General features: G+C 37.1%; 1 protein-coding gene across 2 annotated transcripts in view; it reads left to right on the top strand.

Moving 5' to 3' along the window:
* Positions 1 to 20930, top strand: part of plxna4 (plexin A4) — a 423718-nt gene that overhangs the window by 30470 nt on the left and 372318 nt on the right. The window lies entirely within an intron of this gene.

Raw genomic sequence — 20930 nt, 5'->3', positions numbered from 1 at the left:
TGAATAGCTAAGCTGAAAATATGCAATATGTCACACTATTCTAACCCAAATGTATTTGTTTTCAGTTCATTTCTATAAGTTCTATGAGTAAAGGTATATTTACTAAACTCTCACCTTCAACTGCTGGTAAATATGCTCCCAGAAATCCCACAGAAATTAATATAAACCAGCTGAATTGGTGAACTGTGATGAGCTCTAGTTTCACTCTTTAATTATACAAATCAAGGGTAGTAAAAAATGTTGCATTTAGTATTTAAGTATTTTATGTTGGTGCTTGTCCATTAATTTTAATGCCATGGGGGACTATATTCACAAACAGAAATGCCCTTATAAATAAATGAGCACTTAAGGCAAGGGTGATTTGCCTTCACTGCCGTCCGTTTGTGCTTCTTCAGGGATGAGTTGGGTCTGCATTGCTAGTGCAGAAATTTGCACTCTCTGCGCTAAGAGAGCCATAATTCTGCTTTAAAAATGGGATTCCTGCTCTTAAAGTTATCAGGAGTGGCTATTTCTCAGCTAGCCTCAAAGCAGGAGTGCCACTGACACAAGGTCAAATCTTGATCCAAAAGATTTATTTAATGCAATGTCAATATTTTGATGTTATTGTGACATCAAATGCATGCAACAGTTTACTGTAAAACATCAGTTCTTTTATGAGTGCCCATAACAGCAAATATCTTCATACCTGAATTTTTAGATTTAAGCAAGAACTGCTGTTTTGCTTGTCAAACCTGAAGTATTCTTCACAAACATAGAACAGAACTTTAAGTTCTGTCATCAATAAGATTAACTTGTTCAAAGTAAAAGGTCTCAACAAATTGTATGTAAATGTGCTGAAAATGATTCCACCCTATTCAAACTCATCCATGAACTGAATGGCTTTTAATTGCTGGGTTTGGCTATACATTTTTATTGTTATTGAGAGTTAAGGTGCGATATCAGGTAGCAAGTAGCTGAAAAAAAAAATAATCCGATCGTTTGGCCCTGGGGCAGTCGGTTCTGCAACCAGATGGCACCTGAATTCCAAACTGGAATGCAGCTGAACAAAATCCTAAATAGTTCGAAAACTGTAAATAATATAAAATGAAGACCAATTGCAAATTGTCTCAGAATAGCATCATACTAAAAGTTAATTCAAAGGTAAACAACCCCTTTAAAATGTAAATGTTAAATAACCCCAATAAGATTTTGCTTCCAAGGATTAATTATTTCTTAGTTGGGGTCAAGTACCCATCTTAATCCCAAAATTCAGAGCTACTTGAATAAGCGGTTTCCACATAACGGATTGCATAACTGTATACTGTTCATAAGTTTACTAAGACCATAAGAATAATTTATTCAGATCATTAATGGAATTTGTGTATTATATAAACCTGCTGATACAATCAGCTATTTGGTGTTACTACCAGTTAGCGGATACTGTATCTGCCTATATGTACCCAATTTTATTTTTTTGTGTTGTCTAAGTATATGGAAGCTAAACACTTCTGTTATAAATTCCACAAAAATTCTTCCCTTGTTTGCCCTCTTATTTATTTTTTTGGACATTATCTAGTCACTGTATTGCAACAAATCACTTTATGCAGCTGTCACAGAACAGAAATGTGGTTGCATAAGTGTGCACACCCTCTTCTAACTGGGGATGTAGCTGTGTTCAGAATTAAGCAATCACATTCAAAATCATGTTAAATAGGAGTCAGCACCTGCCATCATTTAAAGTGCCTCTGATTAACCCCAAATAAAGTTCAGCTGCTCTAGTTGGTCTTTCCTGACATTTTTTTAGTCGCATCCCACAGCAAAAGCCATGGTCCACAGAGAGCTTCCAAAGCATCAGAGGGATCTCATTGTTAAAAGATATCAGTCAGGAGAAGGGTACAAAAGAATTTCCAAGGCATTAGATATACCATGGAACACAGATAAGACAGTCATTGTCAAGTGGAGAAAATATGGCACAACAGTGACATTACCAAGAACTGGACATCCCTCCAAAATTGATTAAAAGACGAGAAGAAAACTGGTCAGGGAGGCTACCAAGAGGCCTACAGCAACATTAAAGGAGCTGTAGGAATATCTGGCAAGTACTGGCTGTGTGGTACATGTGACAACAATCTCCGTATTCTTCATATGTCTGGGCTATGGGGTAGAGTGGCAAGATGAAAGCCTTTTCTTACGAGGAAAAACATCCAAACCAAGCTACATTTTGCAAAAACACATCTGAAGTCTCCCAAAAGCATGTGGGAAAAGGTGTTATGGTCTGATAAACCAAGGTTGAATTTTTTGGCCGTAATTCCAAAAAATATGTTTGGCGCAAAAACAATACTGCACATCACCAAAAGAACACCATACCCACAGTGAAGCATGGTGGTGGCAGCATCATGCTTTGGGGCTGTTTTTCTTCAGCTGGAACTAGGGCCATAGTTAAGATAGAGGGAATTATGAACAGTTCCAAATACCAGTCAATATTGGCACAAAACCTTCAGGCTTCTGCTAGAAAGCTGAACATGAGGAGGAACTTCATCTTTCAGCATGACAACGACCCAAAGCATACATCCAAATCAACAAAGGAATGGCTTCACCGGAAGAAGATTTAAGTTTTGGAATGGCCCAGCCAGAGCCCAGACCTGAATCCGATTGAAATTCTGTGGGGTGATCTGAAGAGGGCTGTGCACAGGAGATGCCCTCGCAATCTGACAGATTTGGAGTGTTTCTGCAAAGAAGAGTGGGCAAATCTTGCAAAGTCAAAATGTGCCATGCTGATAGACTCATACCCAGAGTGCTGTAATAAAATCAAAAAGTGCTTCAACAAAGTATTAGTTTAAGGGTGTGCACACTTATGCAACCACATTATTTTAGTTTTTTTTATTTTCTTCCCACCACCTAAAAGATTCCAATTTGTTTTTCAATTGAGTGGTACAGTTTATAGGTCACATTAAAGGTGGAAAAAGTTCTGAAATGATTTATCTTTGTCTCATTGTACAGCACAGGAACCTGACATTTTACCAGGGGTGTGTAGACTTTTTATATCCACTGCACACCACCTAAACAGGGGTCAATGCCGGGGTGCTATTGCAATCAAAATAGCAAAATACAAATGCGATATATATATATATATATATATATATATATATATATATATATATATATATTGTTTAGAAAACACAGAATAAGCAGATTAATATTGGATTTTTTGAATAATTTTTTCAAGTAGATTATGGTTAGTTTTCCTCCTTGCATGCATTTTAAATAGATTCCTGTTATATTTCTACATTTAATTTCCTTTAGATTTCTGGCAACTATTCTAATCCATTGTATATCTGTCTGGTAAGAAAGAAGTTTAAGGTGTAATCCTTACAAAAGTTAGGTCATGGGAAAAGTAATTAATTTATTTTTTTCATTTTAAGTAACCTTTCATTAGTTTGAAGAATACCTTTTTGCACATGTAGACTAAACTGAAATAGTTCCAAGCACATCATGGCATATGTCATATACAGTCTTGAGAAACAGTACAGGTATCGGAGGCGACACAATCCTACTGGATTTAATTACTGTTTAAATAATGTTTTTAACTGACTTTAGGTAGGAGATCAGAATTACAGAAAGACCCCTTATCTGGAAAACCCCAGGTCCCAAGCATTCTGGATAATGGGTCCCATACCTGTACAATAAGTCTATAAAAATAAGCTACTGAGGTCTTCTTCCTCATAGTAAACTGGGGTGCCAGTTTTATGGATTTTTTCAGGGACATGTAGAATTCCATGGTTTATTACAGATGCTCAAAGCCATGACATGGAAAAGCCCCAGTGACAGCAAGATTACAGGTTGTATCTGTAGTAACCACAGTTACTTTAGAACACCGTGCATTGTATTCTTCCTCTATTTACCTTGTTCCAGTGATTTTCTAGTGCATAAAATGCAGATTACAAAATATACTACTTGAGAGCTAAAATCTCTGCTACATATCACTGTAGCCAACCCCTACTAAAATGAATTGTGACTAATTGTATTACAATGTTATGGCAGCAGTGCTAGTTCCAAATGACACACTGGTTGGTTGCTGTTATGGATACTATTATATGGACTAAAATAATAGTTATAAAGATATGGGATCCCTTATCCGGAAACCCATTTTCTAGAAAGCTCCGAATTACAGAAAGCCTGTCCCTGTCCCACATAGACTCCATTTTAATCAAATTATTCATAATTTTAAAACTGATATCCTTTTTCTCTGTAATAATAAAACAGTACCTTGTAATTGATCCCAACTAAGATATAAATCATCCTTATTGGATGCAAAACAATCCTATTGGGTTTAATAAATGTTTTATTGATTTTTTAGTAGACTTAAGGTATGGACATCCAAATTACGGAAAGACCCCTTATCCGGAATACCCTTTGTCCCAAGCATTCTGTATAACGGGTCCTATACTTGTATATGTAAATAGCCAATCATTATAGAATCCATAGCTTTCTAGCTAGTAATTTGCATTTTATATGGAAAAATAAAACAGAGATTGGAGAACTTAAAACCCCAAGTAAGATGTCTATACCCAGGTCAGATAAACTTTCTGAGCAAGCCAGAAACCTTGCAATTTCTTCTGAAAAATTTCCTAACAAAAAGAGTGTTTTGGGGATTATAGAAATCAAAAAAGTCATTTGCAGAATTGTTGGTTGGTTTGAAAATACAATGTAAAGATGCCAAGCACTAAGCAGTTTTAATGTGCTATTTTATTTTGTTGTTCGATCATGTTTCTGAAACAGACTGTTTTTTTATGCTTTTAGAGGGCAGCTGGAGCCATATATCCAGTTTGTTTGTAGCCTATTTAAAAAACAAAATAATTATGCATAGATGTAAGGTTGACTTGTAAGGAGATACTATACTGTACCTAACATTTAAGCTGTGACTTTTGAGATTACTGGGTAAATATTATGATCACATTAATCAGCCACAGTGAATTCTTGTCCTACAGAGCTTAAACTCTGCATTTGGTGCTTGAGATGCACGAAGATTAAGTGATTTGCCCAAAGCCAGAAAGGCTCAACAAAGGAGTTTTATTAAGAATTAAACCCTGGAAAGCCAGAGCCAAGTTAGGGACCAGAAGGCTGTGCTGTGTACATGTATATAACTGATCTTCATGCAGATTAGGTTGATGTTTCTGACCTTCTATTGTTACTCTGTTACTCTATTTGTTACTCTGTGAGGCATTTCTACCAAAAAAAGGTGAGGGGGCACCTTGCCTCAGGTGATATCTGCATGGGCATTAAGGAGACATTTTTACCTGATACAAAAGGCCATTTAATAAGTAGTGGTACTTGCATGTGTGGGCTGAAGTGTTCAAGAACTGATATGCACAATGCATTTGGATCAAATGTTTAAGGTTATACTGCAGGTTTTCAGTTAACCACCAAATCATAATCACAAGCGATGCAATGGAACCTAGATAATATTTTAAAAGATTCTTATTTTATGGGGATCAGGAATGAGGCCACATTTCAGAATCAGTGCTGTTGGATAAAGAGAGCAAAGAAAATGTCACATATTTCCAGTCTGAACTAATTGCATTTCCCTTCATGAAACTTGGTAGTAATGGCAAAGCTTTCTGGCTTGATAAACACACTGCTTGCAGCAATGTTAATAAAGAAGACACTAACGGCTAATGTATATTTATCATTTCTGTTCAAATATAGGAAGATAAAATGGCAACTATGCATAATTTCTTCATATTATTCACTATGCCTAGATTGCTTATTTTCCATTTTAACCATTTCTCTCATGGAAGTTTGGAACACACAACTGTCTCTAGGGTTCATCTATGGGATGGTACTTTGGCCAGTATTGCAGAATTTCTTTATTTAGTACTCACATGCACAACAGCACAGACTGAGGTTAAAGCTATCTGGAAGGATGAATGGTATAAATTATATCAGCAATGACAATGTAATCAATTTGACAAGAATAAAATGATTACTCAAAATACTTTTTCCTGACTTAGCTTTTGTCTTGTGTTCACTGAAAGTGGTTAATTTGTCTGTAACTCATCACCTATAGAGTGGCGTTATGTGAAATAAAACTCCAAAAATGTCTAGTGGGTTATGTCCATTAGCAGTCTAAATATGGAACCATGATATATATAAATGTATTGTAAGTGATTTCAATGGTGATAATTCATGTAAAACAGAACTATGTTATGAGCAAATTGTCAATTTCATAATTGATTATAAATACTTTATATGAGTGATTTATAATTCTTCTAAAACTAATTAATGTTGTTGTAGTACAATAGTTCACAAGACTTATAGCGAACCCAGGGGGGCACTCTGCTTCAGCTCTTACCTCGGGTACAGGGCAAATGATTTAAATATCCAAAAAAGACCAGCAACACCGAGTTTTATTTAAAAAAAGATCAATCATGCATTAAAAACGCATGAACAGCGTTGTATATATATTATTATTATATAATTTTTTGTCTTCTAACTAAGTCCCTGTGTGTGCGGCTCACTGTCTTGCTTTATACATGTTTTTTGCAAGCACCCGGGGCAGTTGATTATTATTAGGGTGTGCTCTGTCTTTTTCTGTATATATATATATATATATATATATATATATATAATCTTTGGCCACATTTTAAAATGCAGTGGCTCTGTGGAAATATATTTAATTTATACTTTTGGTATATCAGTTCCTAAAGTAGGAATAAATATTATTTAATAGATACCATTTACATTTTGTCTCAGGGTCCGTGATTTTTTTTTCTTACTTTTCATTGTGTTGATAATTGAATTACCGGAGGATTTGCACCAAGGCACACAGCTAACCACATAGATAAATGAATTTATCTTTGTGGGTAAAATGATTTTTTTCCAATTCACAGCCATTAAGGCTATAGACAGTTTTGTAAAAATGTGGGTGGCTTCCAGCCAGCACATTCACTGGCAGGCAAAGTAGCTTTGCTCCATTCAGTTACAGACTAAATAGAGCAGTGCCTGTACAGAGCAAGCTTTCACACAAGCCCAGCATTTGGCTTTCACATCTAATGGCACTTTTGGCACATCTTACCTATTGTAGTTATTGTAAATGTACCAAGTTTCATTGTACTGTGATAGTATTTATGCTTACCCCAAAATTGCAAAGGAAAGTCTTTAAAGGAATGGAATGATTACTGGTGAAGCCCCTTCCCTTGTGCTCTGATTCATGTCAGCGGGGGTTTAAGTCCTTGCAATCTTCCCCCCACCCAGCATAAGGTTGTGTGGCAGATGGATCATGTAATAAACATATCCTATATTTTTCTTCCCATCCAAACAACTTAAGATATGATGATCCAAATTATGGAAAGGTTGCTTATTTGAAAAACCCCAGGTCCCAAGCACCTTGTATAATCCTTACCCGTGTATATACAGTAAATGAAAATCAATGATTTATACTTTCCATATTTAAGCTAAATAAACCTACAAATCTATGCTTCTGCAATAACTATAAAATTGGCAACATCTATGATTTTTGACTGGGTAGAATAGCAAATAATCATGTCTCTGTAAAAAGCCTTAAAACAGAAAAAGAGAAAATGAAAATTGAATGTAACATTTCAGTTCACTTTGCTATGTTCTATGTGCCCTACCTGTTTGCTCTGACAATCCTGATATTTGGTCTGCTAATGGCGCACACAGCACAAAGTCAACCATCACTGTTTTTTGCTGGATAACAGTGGCAGTCAGGGCTGCTCCTGCTATGAGGAAAAGTGAGAACCTTGGCTCAAGTGGCAGTGAGTGTCCAGTTACCAGGGGTGACGAAAAGCCATCTCTGGTAACTTTCTCCTTTAGCACAGGGAGTGCAATAGTGTTCTCTGCACTAGTGATGCAGCCCCCCCATTGGCCTGCTCCAACGCTGAAAAGGTGGGGGGAGAGACATTGGGGCTGCTGCCTTAGTCAGCAGTATCTCTAGAAATGCCCGTCAAAACACACCATGTGCTGTTATCGTTTTGGATAGCCAAAAGTTTATCCTGATACTACTTCTTGTAGTATTTACAATAAATCCAGTAGTATGCAGAAACTTTGGGGGAATCAATTGAAACAATTTTGCAAAATGGCAAATTTTACATTAAAATATCTGGATTGAATTGTGATGTTGCATGCAACAACTAACCATAGATATATATACTTCCCATTTCTATGTAACATGAAACTGCTTGAATACCCTGATACATGGCAAAAACACAAGGCTTACAATTAAAGCACAATGGCCAAACATGGGGAGTTTAATCTGCTGCTGGAGCCTAAGGTTTAGGCTATTAGTATAGCGTTTGATAACTGCTATATTCCAGATATTATCTTTAGCGCAAATTAAGCAGCACACAGTACACACTAGTCACAAATAAATCTGACCTACTACACAGTGGTTAATTTTGCAACTTCTTTATTGATGTCAATTTAATGGCAGTTGTTTGCTGGTTAATAAAACATGTTTTTGTCTAACAAAATAACTACTACACAGATCATTCACCTCTCTCATTGTTACATATGAAAGACATTTTTTATTCATCTTTTATGGACAAGCTTAGTTTGCAGCTGGTGATATAGAACAAATTATACCTTTCTGCTGACCGTTTTTATATTTGAGTTCTTCAGCTTCTTTTTTCAATCTTCTATAAAATACAGACAAATAAGAGCAGTGACACTGATTGTTTGTGATTTGCATCGATGCTGAGCCTGCTCGTTTGGCTCTTCAGACACTGATGGGCCTTCTCTTAACAAGGTAATGCCTGGGGTCTATAGGAAACTATCTTCCCACACTCAGCCGCCAGACTCTTTCAGTTCCATTGTGACCTAGAGACACACAATAATCGCACTTTTGCTGCCTTCACCCTCCGCTCGATTCTGTGGTTTTGAAAGGGTCAGCAGATTCATCTAACAATCTCTGCTCTGACTGCCACACTCAGAATGGGCCTGACTTAGTCCTGCTATATACTGTATAACAATTTAACTAAACCAGCAACTAAGTTTTTTTCTTTTAAAAAATTCCCTTTGTTTCAAATGTGCAATCAGTGGTGTATGTACATTAAATAAAATGCAAGTAAGATGCCCTACTTGAGGTCTTCCAGCAATCATTTAACTTTAAGCAACCATGAAATAGCCAAGAGTCTAATTAAGCTAAAAAGAAAACATTTTAATATGTTTCCATTTGTATTTAATTCTGTAGCAACTGTGATGCTGGAAGAGAATGTATTCTTTTGCCTTAGATTATAGAATAGTCAGTGGTTATATTCCTTGCACAAGCACATTCCTGTTTGGATGACACACAGTTGAAAGACAACTATTACGTAAAACAATTTAAAGAACAACTATCGCATAAAACATTGTGTCACGTCAAATTTTTGTCCCACAGGAGCGTTTTAAAGCTGCCACATGGGTCACAAAATGAGCTTCCTTCCTTTTAGAGTGGCTTATAAACTGCCTTCTGCTTAACTACACAACTGCTGTCTCCTATCAAGTATTGGAGGCTGCTGATCTTTATGTTTAAGACCTTCATAAGAGTTTAGAATGATAGAAGTGGGTTATTTTGTTTAATGGAAGCACCAGTGGGATGTGAAGTGTAGTACCTGGTGGAAAATGGCATGGCAAATTTCTTGAGAGTGATTGAAATTATGTGTTTCCTGTTACTAGAAAGTATTCTCTAACACACTGATCCCCAACCAGGAGCAGCATGTTGCTCACCATCCCCTTTGATGTTGCTACAAGTGGCCTCAAAGCAGGTGCTCATTTTTGAATTTCTGACATGGTGGCAAGTTTTAGAGGCATAAAGACCAAATGGAGCATTCTAGAATATGCCAGTCCACATTGGGATACCAAATAACCAATCACAGCCTTTGTTAATGACCACCTAGGAATTTTTAAGCTTGTGTTGCTGCCCAACTTTTTTTATTTTTAAATGTTGCTCACGGTTAAAAAAAGGTTGGGGACCCCTGCATAATAGCCAGAACACTACTTCCTCCTTTACAGCTCTCTAAGCTGTTAGGAGTCAGTAACCAATCAGTGGCTTGATGGGGGGGGGGGGGGGGGGCATATGGGACACTACTTTTCAGTTAGTTTGCATTTGAATCTGACCCAGTGCTCACAAACTGAACAATTATGTGCCATGTGGCCTTACTAAAGTCACTGACTAACTAAGAGGTTAGAGAGCTGCAAAGAAGAAAGTAGTGTTCTCACTGTTATGTTAGACATCTGCCCACTCCACCCTTTATAGATTACATTTTTAACTAACGATATTGAAAATATTTTATTTTGCGCAGTCTGTTTTACCCAGTTTCATTTACAGTGAACTGTCCCTTTAAGGCTTGTCCAATGTAGCATGCAAGTGATGGAAATATTGTGTTGCTATACACAAACCAATATTTAACACTAAAAATGCATAATATCATTAATATATAAATATACAACAACAAAATAAAATATACAGCTGAAATTATTATCAAGAACAATTCTCTGGAGCCTTGGATATCTCTGCTGTGTTATCCTTTTTTCTCATCTGCTCTGAGACTGCTGAATGACCTCAATATCCTAGCACTTCCACTGATTCAGCTTATCAGTTTCTTATGTCGAAAAAAAAAGCCAGTCTTGTGCAAGAAAAGGAATAATTTCTTATTGGAATGGTAAATATAATGCTTTGTAAAAACAATGAAAAATAGTTGCTTTGGTTACATTTTAACTTAGATTTGGAGGCAATGAGGCTGTGGGACAGAATATACAAGGTAGCTCTTCTTGCTTTGCAATTTTATTACTGTCTGTAGCTGACCCTTTATCTCACAGATGTGTACTATGAGGGCTCTGGCACACGGGGAGATTAGTCGCCCGCAGCAAAACTCCCTGTTCGCCCCGATTACGCGCAAATCGCCGAAAAAGACTCGTGAGTCTTTTTCGGTGATTTCCCGAAATCGCCCTGCCGCGTCTGCCATCCCGCCGGTGACTTACATGTTCGCCGGTGGGATGGCAGGGGAAGGCAACTCGGGGAGATTAGTCGCCCGCGAACAGGGAGTTTTGCCGCGGGCGACTAATCTCCCCGTGTGCCAGAGTGTGCCTAATCCTACTAGCTTTGCAGCTGATGACGATGATGATTGTCCTGCAAAAATACACTAAAGAGAAACACCCTGTAATGTACTTGTAGTAAAAATTGCCATTTCGATCTCGGTTAGTGCTGTAGGTAGTGATGAGTGAAACCTTTCAACAAGTTTTGCCGCATAAAAACGGCATAGACTCCAAAGGGTAAAAAAACTTGAACGAAAAAACACCCATTGACGTCAATGTATTTCATGACATTTTTCGGTGAAGCGACATGGAACAGATTCGCTCATCACTTTTTTAAATTAGGACATTGGGACAAGTTTAAACACCACCTTAGAGCATTGTAGACTGTGCTGAACTTCATGCACACCTCTGTATGTGATAATGGTGAAATTAGACTCTTAAAAACTGCAAGTTTATAGAACTGAAATCTTAAAACCAATGAAAAGAGCAAGCATCGCTTTGGTTATACTTTCCTGAAAGCATTGCATGGTGCTGAGCAGGTAGAATTGATTCATAAACTCTGAATGTACAGAGCCATCACATTGACACAGACTTCTGCATTGCTGATACTGAGGAATATGACTGATGTGCGGGTTGTCAGGCTTCTTCCCATGTAGCTGTCTGACTTGTATCAGAAGGTGAAAGATGAAGCCCTCGTGCTGGGAACGGGCTTGTCACAGTACATTGAGTATACAAATCAGGAAATAAAAACTATTGAAAGTGGAATATCAATGGGAATCGTAGAGCATCTTTTAATGTTGTCTTCTACTAATAAAAATAACTTTTAAAAACATTTGTGTGCCCATTATGTAACAGATTTGTGACTGCAAAAATATTTGATTGCTTTGAACTTAGCACATTTTTAGTTTATTGTCCAGTCAAAGCGCAGCTAAAGGCGATCATGCTTGTAAAAATGGTCTGTTATGTCAGAATATTCACACTGTGAAAGGTGACATCTCACTTTGCTGGAGACTGTTTTTGTGAAAATGAATTAAATCAGATAATTTGTCAGATCACATGTCAGAGTCACTGGTGAAAGAGTTTATAACAAACAAGGCAAAGTAATATTTCCTTTTCCATTCCACTTCCTTTCTTTCTTGTTGTGAAGTATATTCTAATAATAAATCAGTTAAAACTATGATAGTGTGTTGATGCTCTTTTTGTATTGCTAATGCACAGATTAAAGTTATGGGGACTAATGGGGACATTTAGTGGTGAGCAGATAGTTACCCTTCTTTTGAAGTTTTCAACATTCTGTTGCTTATTCATTGGTCTGTATGCCTTCAGGTTTTAGTAAAGGATTGCCTTGCCTATAAGTAGCTTATAGTATTTAGGTGAAGCACACTTTAGTTACTGGTGAGCCAGTAGAAAGCCTAGAAACAAAAAATGTTAAAACATTGTTTCTTAACTTTTTTTTCTTATTAATTAACAAAGAGAGTAATTTTTACCCCCCTTAAACAACAAATGGAGCCCAAGTTTTAGCATAGGCATGAATCAGTGGGTTAAACCAACAAGGGCTTTCTGAAATTAGCTCTGCTAAATCTAGGAGGTGTAATGACATGGTCAAGCTCAAGGAATCACTATTTGCCCCTACATGCACCTAAAAGTCTCCATAATTGTAAGACAACTATATTTTTTGGCATGTAACACTAATACTGGCCAGTAAAATATTTTATGAGGTTCTGTATAGTGGCAGCGTAGCTACTTCAATCAACCAACACAGCATTGGGCAAAAGCAAGCTGGGCTTTGAGGGATGGGTTAAGTAAACATCCCCAGGCTAGTCATATTTTTAAAGCATTCTGCAATTTATTCATTTTTTTCATTTTAGAAAATACACAAATCATTAAAGACTTTAATAAAGCAATAAACAATTCAAGATCTGCATAATGTTGTGCATATATATGTCTTGTGACATCAGTTATGTCAGTTGTTACAAACGTGGTAAAAGAAAAGAAAAATAACAAAATCATGTCCAATAAACTGACCCTTTATCACCCAAAATAATTCCTAATTCCTGACAGTGGCCTGACAATAAGACATCAAGCCCTTCCCCCCCCCCCCCCCCAAGAAAATATTCAGAGGGGCCCAGCAAATCTCTCCCCTCGTCACTTCCCACTCACATCCCCGCTCCCCACTGCTTGTGTCCAGGTAGGAGTGCAGGCTGGAAAGGGGGGAAATTTTTTTTTCTGTAAATGCTATGAATTAATTTAAAACATCTCTGTTTGATACAGTGCATATGAAACAGACCTACTGATTTTTTTATTTTTTTATTTTCAATGACCAATAAGCTTCTCTTCTTAACAACAGCCCCACAGCACATTAAGCACGGACAGGGTCCTCCGTATTCAAAAGACAGGCTAATGTGTTTAGAAAATGGAAAACTGTTGCAAACTAATTAAAGTAATCGATTAATACTGTTCTAGGATGGTTCAACCTGTGACTGGTACAATAAGTTCAGTTTATAAAATCCAGCATTTTTAGCCATATGTGTTAAGGCTTTAGTTTTCCTTTCATCCTGTGTTCTAGTGAGGTGATGGAGAGAGTTATTAAAGAAAAAAAAACAGCACTGGCCACAGTTGTATAAATTGCTCTTACTTTAAATATATTCCCATAGTTATTTGGACACATTCAGGATTATTGAATTTAATATACAATATGTGGCATCATGTGTTTCTACTCATACTATGCCTAATAAATCTTGCATTTTTATATTATGCATGCTACTTCACTATTTTTCACTATATTCAACTAAACATATATGCCTTTGGTTTATCGTTTTAATCGATGTACTTCTACAGTTGGCTTTTTCATACTCTGTGTTCATCTCTTTCTCTTTATTTCTGCGTTAGAGCAAACTGCATTCGTATCCAGACCTGGTAAAATCATAAATTCTCTGCCCTTTGTGTAAAAGCCACCAAGCACAGCACTAAACGTAACCCCTTGTGATGTAGCTTGCATGGAAAACTTAGCAACTGCTAAACCCCCTAAAATGTTTTAGCAGGAGGGCTAATTATATTTCAGTTAGACAAGCAGTGTTGCCAGAGACCTCCAGCGTGGATGAATCCAGTGACTTCTTTATAAGAAAATCAAAATGCTCCGTTTTTGCAGCCAAAATCCCCATTATTGTCTTATTTATAAAATAAGAATTATGAAACTATCTCTAAGCAATGATCTAACTTGTGGAAAGAGAGAGGATTTTCATTGTGCAGGGAATATTTTCACAGAGGTAAATCTGAATTTAAAGTTAATACACATATAAACTCAGAATAAAGCCAATGCATTCAATGTAACACCTAGGCTCAAGGGCTAAGCACATGCTGGCATGCAGTATCTATTCGAATAATATTTTTGCCAACATTTGAAAATAAATTTCACGGTCATTTTGTTGCTGGGCCAGCAGGTCAAGACTTACTTTTAAATATGTATAATCCCTTTTCCCTGTTATATGCCTGGCATGCCAAGTAAATGACTATGATTATTACTATTCTGTTATGGATTAAGCACACCTTTCATTATTTGTACCTCTCTTTTGATGTGTATTTCAAGATAAAAATCCTGGGTAACAAATGCTGATAGGATGATGCAGAAATAGGGACTGTCCCTGGTTATTAGAGAGAGTTGGCAGCAGGAAAGAAAATGGTAATAATGACCCTTATGCCATTTCTGGACACATTGGAAAACATGAACCATATCAGTGCTGTCTAAATGCAGGCCAGTAGGACCCCTTTGGGATTTTTATGCCCCCCAGCTTGCCCAAGGCCTCCATGGACTTCTTGTTTGGCATCATAATTTTATAGTAATCTGACCTAGAAATGGGATATATTTCATAACTGGTCTCAGCACCATATATATAACTGAATTATATCAAGGTACAAATGCATAGCTGTATGGCTCAAACCCTGGGTTTTGCCACAAATTTTGCAGGTATTTCCCCAGTTTAGCTCATAATGTAAAATTTGATAATAAATACATAAATTTCAATATAGAATATTTAATATTTCAATCAATGTCTCAGCTCTAATTTTCTCCACCCACTATCAAATGAATTTTGCAAGGGAATGCAGCTTCTGCACTGAAGATTGCCTTTTTCTGCCTCCTGTAATTACTTTTTAACCTTTGTTAGAAACGTCACGGTTAAGCCTTATTATACCCATTATTTAACCTTTTGCATTCTTTATTCCATAATTCTCATGAGAAGAAAACAAAATAAGGAGAGGGAGCAAGAGAGAGAGAGAGAAGCTCCTTTCTGTTCTTGTTGGTAGCTGGGATTTCTCTCTTCGTTGGTTTGATAAATGATAGCAGAAAAGATATGAAGGTTCTTTTGTTACATTGTATGGAGGTGCCTGCCTGTGCATTTCTGTGTGAAATTGGTAGAGTGAGATGTTGCTGAAAGAATAGCTTGATCCAGATAAAAAGTTCCGCCTCACATTTACCATTCACAGGGCTGTGACAATATACTCAGCCTTCTCACTGTGTACATGCCAGGCGTATAGTGAAGGAGGCATTAAGTCAAAGTACATGTAAGGGTTACAAGAAAATGGTAATAACATGAACCAGGGCATAGAATGTGCAGTTTTGGTGCTCGAGGTAGTTGCAGGATTATACTATTCACCTTTTGATCCTGCCTGAATGACTCTGCTTATTTAAATAATTAGGAATATAAACAGTGTTGAACCTTCGTTTTAGACCTTTAGCGAATATAGATTAAGCTAATTCTAGAATTTTGTATGCACATGCTCTGAAGAACTTGGAATGGAAATTCCAGATACCAAAATCTTTTGAGGTAAATAGGTAAGGTTTATTAGACACGTACTGTACGTGGGCTCAGAACAACAGCACTGGGTTTTTATAGACTTTGTGACATGGTGCCATACAACATAATTACGTATGAGTATGGGTGTTACCAGTTCGAACAAAGAACTGTTCTTCTGCCACAACAGGTGGCACAGCCCTCAAGGCCGAACCAAGGCTAGCTTGAGAACTGCATACATCCAAGTCAGGGGGCAGTGCCTGCAGCTCGGCTCTAAACAATAACACAGTACATAGGTGATAGAGATTTAACTCCCTTGGCACTGGAATGAAGGGAAAGATGTATTGCTTCATGACATTCTTCATAGACCACTGAAGGGGGGGGGGGCATAAGAAATCTGCCTACACAGAATTTATTATTTATCAAACTCTGGAGAGAACAACAGAAAGTCCCTATTATACTTTAACTTAGCTCGATTATTCTGTACTACTTAATAATATTCTATCCCATCCTTTGTAACCTGCATTGTTATATTTACATTTTATGTCTGGATCATTTGCTAAAACACAGCTTGAAAATCATGTCTCTAATAAGTATATACAGCTAATCTTGGTTAGGTCTGTTTGCCCATTTATATCCTTTTGGGTGCCTAGACAACACATAACCTTTATGATACTGTGCCTCTAGCAGCTATGTAAGTAAATGGAGGGAATATCCGCTGGGGACTACATTTTTTTACAGAAATAGCATTGTGCTGCAAGGGTAACTTTAATTGAAACAATTGAGGTATAAACATGGATGTTTTCAGTTGTGGAAAGCTGTGTTAAGATAGCATTTTATTTAGCAATGTAATCCCTTTAAGGTGTTAACCTTTAGGAAATGTTCCTGTGGTTGAAGAGTCATGAAGGTTTGACGGTTTTCTACAGCCTCAGCACAATGCCCGTCTTGCTGTGGCTTCCAGCTAGTATAAATATTTAACTAAAAATACAGCCTTTATTCAGTATTGTTTAACTCTACAGGATTATTTTATGAAATCTATTGCCAGGTATTATGTTCTGAAAAGCAGCCCTACAAAAGTGGCTTGTGAGCTAATAGAAATATCAGCCTGGTTACTGCGTGGGCTTATCTGCATATACCTCCAAAATGAGTAGGACTAGTGGGTACAGTATATATGATATCAATTAGTTTATTTCCCTTAACCTTACAGAATTTCTACCTGTGGCTGCCACAACTTTTTTCAACTCCAGGTTGTATTCTCTTTTTGTATTGAAAGACCTTTTTCTTGCCTTATTTTGTGTGTTGAATACAAGATATGGTAGTGTGAACACATCTTTAAACATATGGCCAAAGGTTCTGAGAAAAACTGGGATAACAAAGGGCCCAAAAGTTCTGAAAAGTTTCATTGTTGGTGTGGTAGCTCTGTTATAATAACCTAATAGAATAACATTTATGCTTTGTGGGTATAGTGGAGTGCAGAGAAGCACCAAATTAATTTTACCACAAACCTGGTTATTGCAGTAGACAGAAGGGTGGGGTAGCCTACATGCATAACCATGCTATGCATTTAAACCTCACCCTAGAGCACCCTTGGCCCATACCTTTTACATGGCCACAGTCATGTAGAGAATAATTCAGCTCTGTCTCCATGCCACTGATTATGTGATCTGATCCTTAGGCTTTAATGGCTCCTATTTGGTATCACTTGTCTAAGTGATTATACGGCTGGGGCAGTGTGGCGCATGTTGAGCTAGTCAGACTGTCACCTGCCCAATCCGATTATTTCATTACCGGTGGTAAGAGTCAGCAATATTGTCTATTAAGCAGTACTAAATATAGCATGGTTTATTGCTTTGCAGGCTGTGTTTTATTTCCCTTTGTTGTTGACACAGTAGCAGATAAAAATTCAGCTAAAAAAAATATAAAATAAAACAAGGGATAAGCAGTTTCCCTCCATGGGGAACACACATGCTTTACTTTTCATTTACCTTCTATTCATGCCAAGCCAGTCTGGAGGCGCGATTATTGTTTTTCCAGCTCGTTATTTCTATTTTCCTCCTTTCAATTTTATTTATAGTTTCTGATTGCCTGGCTGTTATAATTAGGATTACACTTACTGTTTAGTAGTTACTTGTATATTTTACATTCTTAGATCTTCGCAGATATAATCTGAGTTTTTCTGCTTGTGTGACTGCTGTTGCTCTTATCTTTGCTACATGCCCCACTGATTCAACTCTCTCTGAGTTCTTCGAGAGAAAAAAATAATAATTAGTGCAATGAGAAAACAGACAGACAATTTCACTGAAATCCAATATGGTTATTAAACAACATCAGGGCTCTGTCAAGGAAGGAAATAAAATGGATACTATTATACTATTAGAGAGACTGTTGTATACTAATTAATACTATGGGAGAATGTATCAAGAAAAATGGGTGCCTGCCAAATAATAACACCAGAGACAATTATATGTTGATACATAAGGCAAATCCTTGTACCAGATAACCATGAGTCTAGCAAAGATAGACTTTGCTAACTGGATACAACTGCAATAACTTTAGCCTGCAATGATTTCTTAAAGGGGTCGTTCACCTTTAAGATACATTTCAGTAGAATGACCAATTCTAAGCAACTTTGCAACTGGTGTTCATTATATATCTTTTTTAATAGTTGTTTTTAAATTATATATTAAACAATATATTTGCCTTTTTATTCGAACTCTTTCCAGCTTTCAAATGGGAAGGGGGGGTCACTGACCCCTGTAGCCACTGACCCCTGCAGCACCAAAAAAAAAATGAAGACCAATAGAATAGTACTCTCTACATCATACTAAAAGTTAACTCAAAGATGAACAACCCCCTTATGCTGGTTGTAGTATAGGCCACTCAGCTGAAGCTATTGGTTAAGAAACTGGGGTACTGCAAGTAGTATTTTGCATCATATGTAATAAACAGGTTGTTGCACAAAATGTGTTTGGTACAAGTTTAATACAAGATTGGTTCAGTTTCCAGCTGGCTGTTCTGGGGGTTCTGGATTCATAGTCTACAGCATCTGAACAAGCCCAAGTTTTACACGATTTCATATATTTCATTCCTTTAATACAAACGTGGATGTTGAGCTGTTAGAAAGATGTACCAATTTAGTAACATAAGAAGAAGTTTTCTTTCTGGAGTTACATGCAGCTGGGATAAGGGTCAGTGTGTAGCAATCATTTATTTGACTCATCCTGTGTCCCGGGAAACAGCAGAACTATGCAGGCGCAGGGTAAAGTAAACATGATAATGCACTGCCAGATTAGCACTGGGCACACTGCTGAGTTTTATTTACTCCATAGCTCTGGCTTTAGGTGTCCTTTGGCAGAGTCACTAAGCTCCCTCTCCATTGCTAGCTGGAAGTGATCTGAAACCTATACTCATTCTGCTTTCCCAGGAACAGCTGGACACTTTTTGGCATGGATCCTGGCAGACACCAACTGGATACAATCAGATGATTAGCACGTTTGGTGTCTTCTACCTCTGAAGTTTTATACCCCTAAAATGAATGCAGCTTCATGCTCAATCTGACTGAATAACATCATTAAAAATCAGGATTAAGTCTGCGAAGGCTTGAAAGAGTTTTAGTGAAGTCGGGTTGCATGAAGCATTAAATGGATATAATAGTTATATGTCTGCATTGAAGTCTTTATTTTTGGGGAAGGCTTGCACAGTATGATAGATTCTTTATTAGCTTTGCTATAGATAGAATCTTAATGGAACTGACATCTAAGTAAGATACTGAAATGTTATAGAAACCACATAAATTAAATCTAATCTTTGTTCCATAACTTGCAGTAGCTTTGTGCCCAGATATAACAATGAGATCGGCCAGAGCATGCACATTGTCACTGCAATGTCAAGTAATGTTGCATTATAACTTTATGTACCCCTTAGTACAGTGCAAACTTATAGCAGCTGCAATATTTACTGGCAAAAATATACTGTATCACCTCTTAACCTCTAGTCGGTGTTTGCAAGGATTAGTTCTGTGTGTGTTGGCTGAGGAAAGGTGTACATAACATTTACTACACACTGTTGCTGAATGTTTTTAAAGGTTTTCCAAGATTTTCTATTCTGCAGAAACATACTTTTTTTGGTTTACTGATATTTGCAGTAAAAATCGTTATTTTGCAGTTTCATAACTGCAGTTACAAATGGGGTGACTAGGGTGGGCCGTCCTGATATTGTTAGCTCTAATTAAGTGCTAGATAGTTTAGCAGTAACTTTGGGTAGTGGAGGAGGAAAAGCTTACAGTGACAGCCTGTACCTAAAACTATCATTGCATAGTTTGCCATAGGCTAAATTTGTGCATGGGGAGTTGTTTTCCAAACAATTAATACTACAGTAGCTCTGTCTCACTGTAGGGCTCATTTAGAGACTGTATCTTAGCAGGCCTGGCCTAATAAGCAATATTTAAAAAAGAAGACTTCAGCAGTGTAACAGTGTCCCTAGGATGCTTCCATTGATTTTAATAGCCTGAGAGAGGAATTCTGGCCCTTTTGTTTTCCATACTCTAGTAACCAAAAAATTGATCTTGATAAGTAAGTTTTGATGGATAGAGCCATACAGTTGATAAATGTGCAGTTGTAAGTTCAGTTTCTGTTTAGGCTGCCTACATCCTGTTCTGAGTTGCAGTTGCACCTATTGAGCTTCTACATTCTCTGAACCAGGTGGTAGCTCCAGGGTTTCCTTGCTCCAGTTACACCAAAAGAATAGAGGGTAAATGTCACTCATACTAAATGGCAAAAACAACACCAACCAGACATTTCAGCACAGTTGCGTCTGATTTGCTTTAAAGCCCAACAAGCAGAATTTTGACAAATCACAATTGCATCAGGCAATTGGTGAGCACAATTAGGCTGACATAATAGGGGAGTACTGCTTTGTGGGTAAAAAAACCATGGTGATTGCTCCTGTTTCAAATGTGTTTTATATATGTATATAGGTTATATGTATGTGTATATGTATTATAGGTTATAGCTTGCTATTTAGCATATTAACATATCGTAACAGACACCATACTTAAAACATTTTGTTGCATAATAAGAATAAATACATCATATTTATTATTCTGCAATGTCCCTTTGATTAACTTTT

The sequence above is a fragment of the Xenopus tropicalis genome, chromosome 3 (genome assembly GCF_000004195.4).
Source record: "Xenopus tropicalis strain Nigerian chromosome 3, UCB_Xtro_10.0, whole genome shotgun sequence".
NCBI classification, from domain to species: domain Eukaryota; kingdom Metazoa; phylum Chordata; class Amphibia; order Anura; family Pipidae; genus Xenopus; species Xenopus tropicalis.
This window is presented reverse-complemented; position numbering and strand designations above follow the sequence as displayed.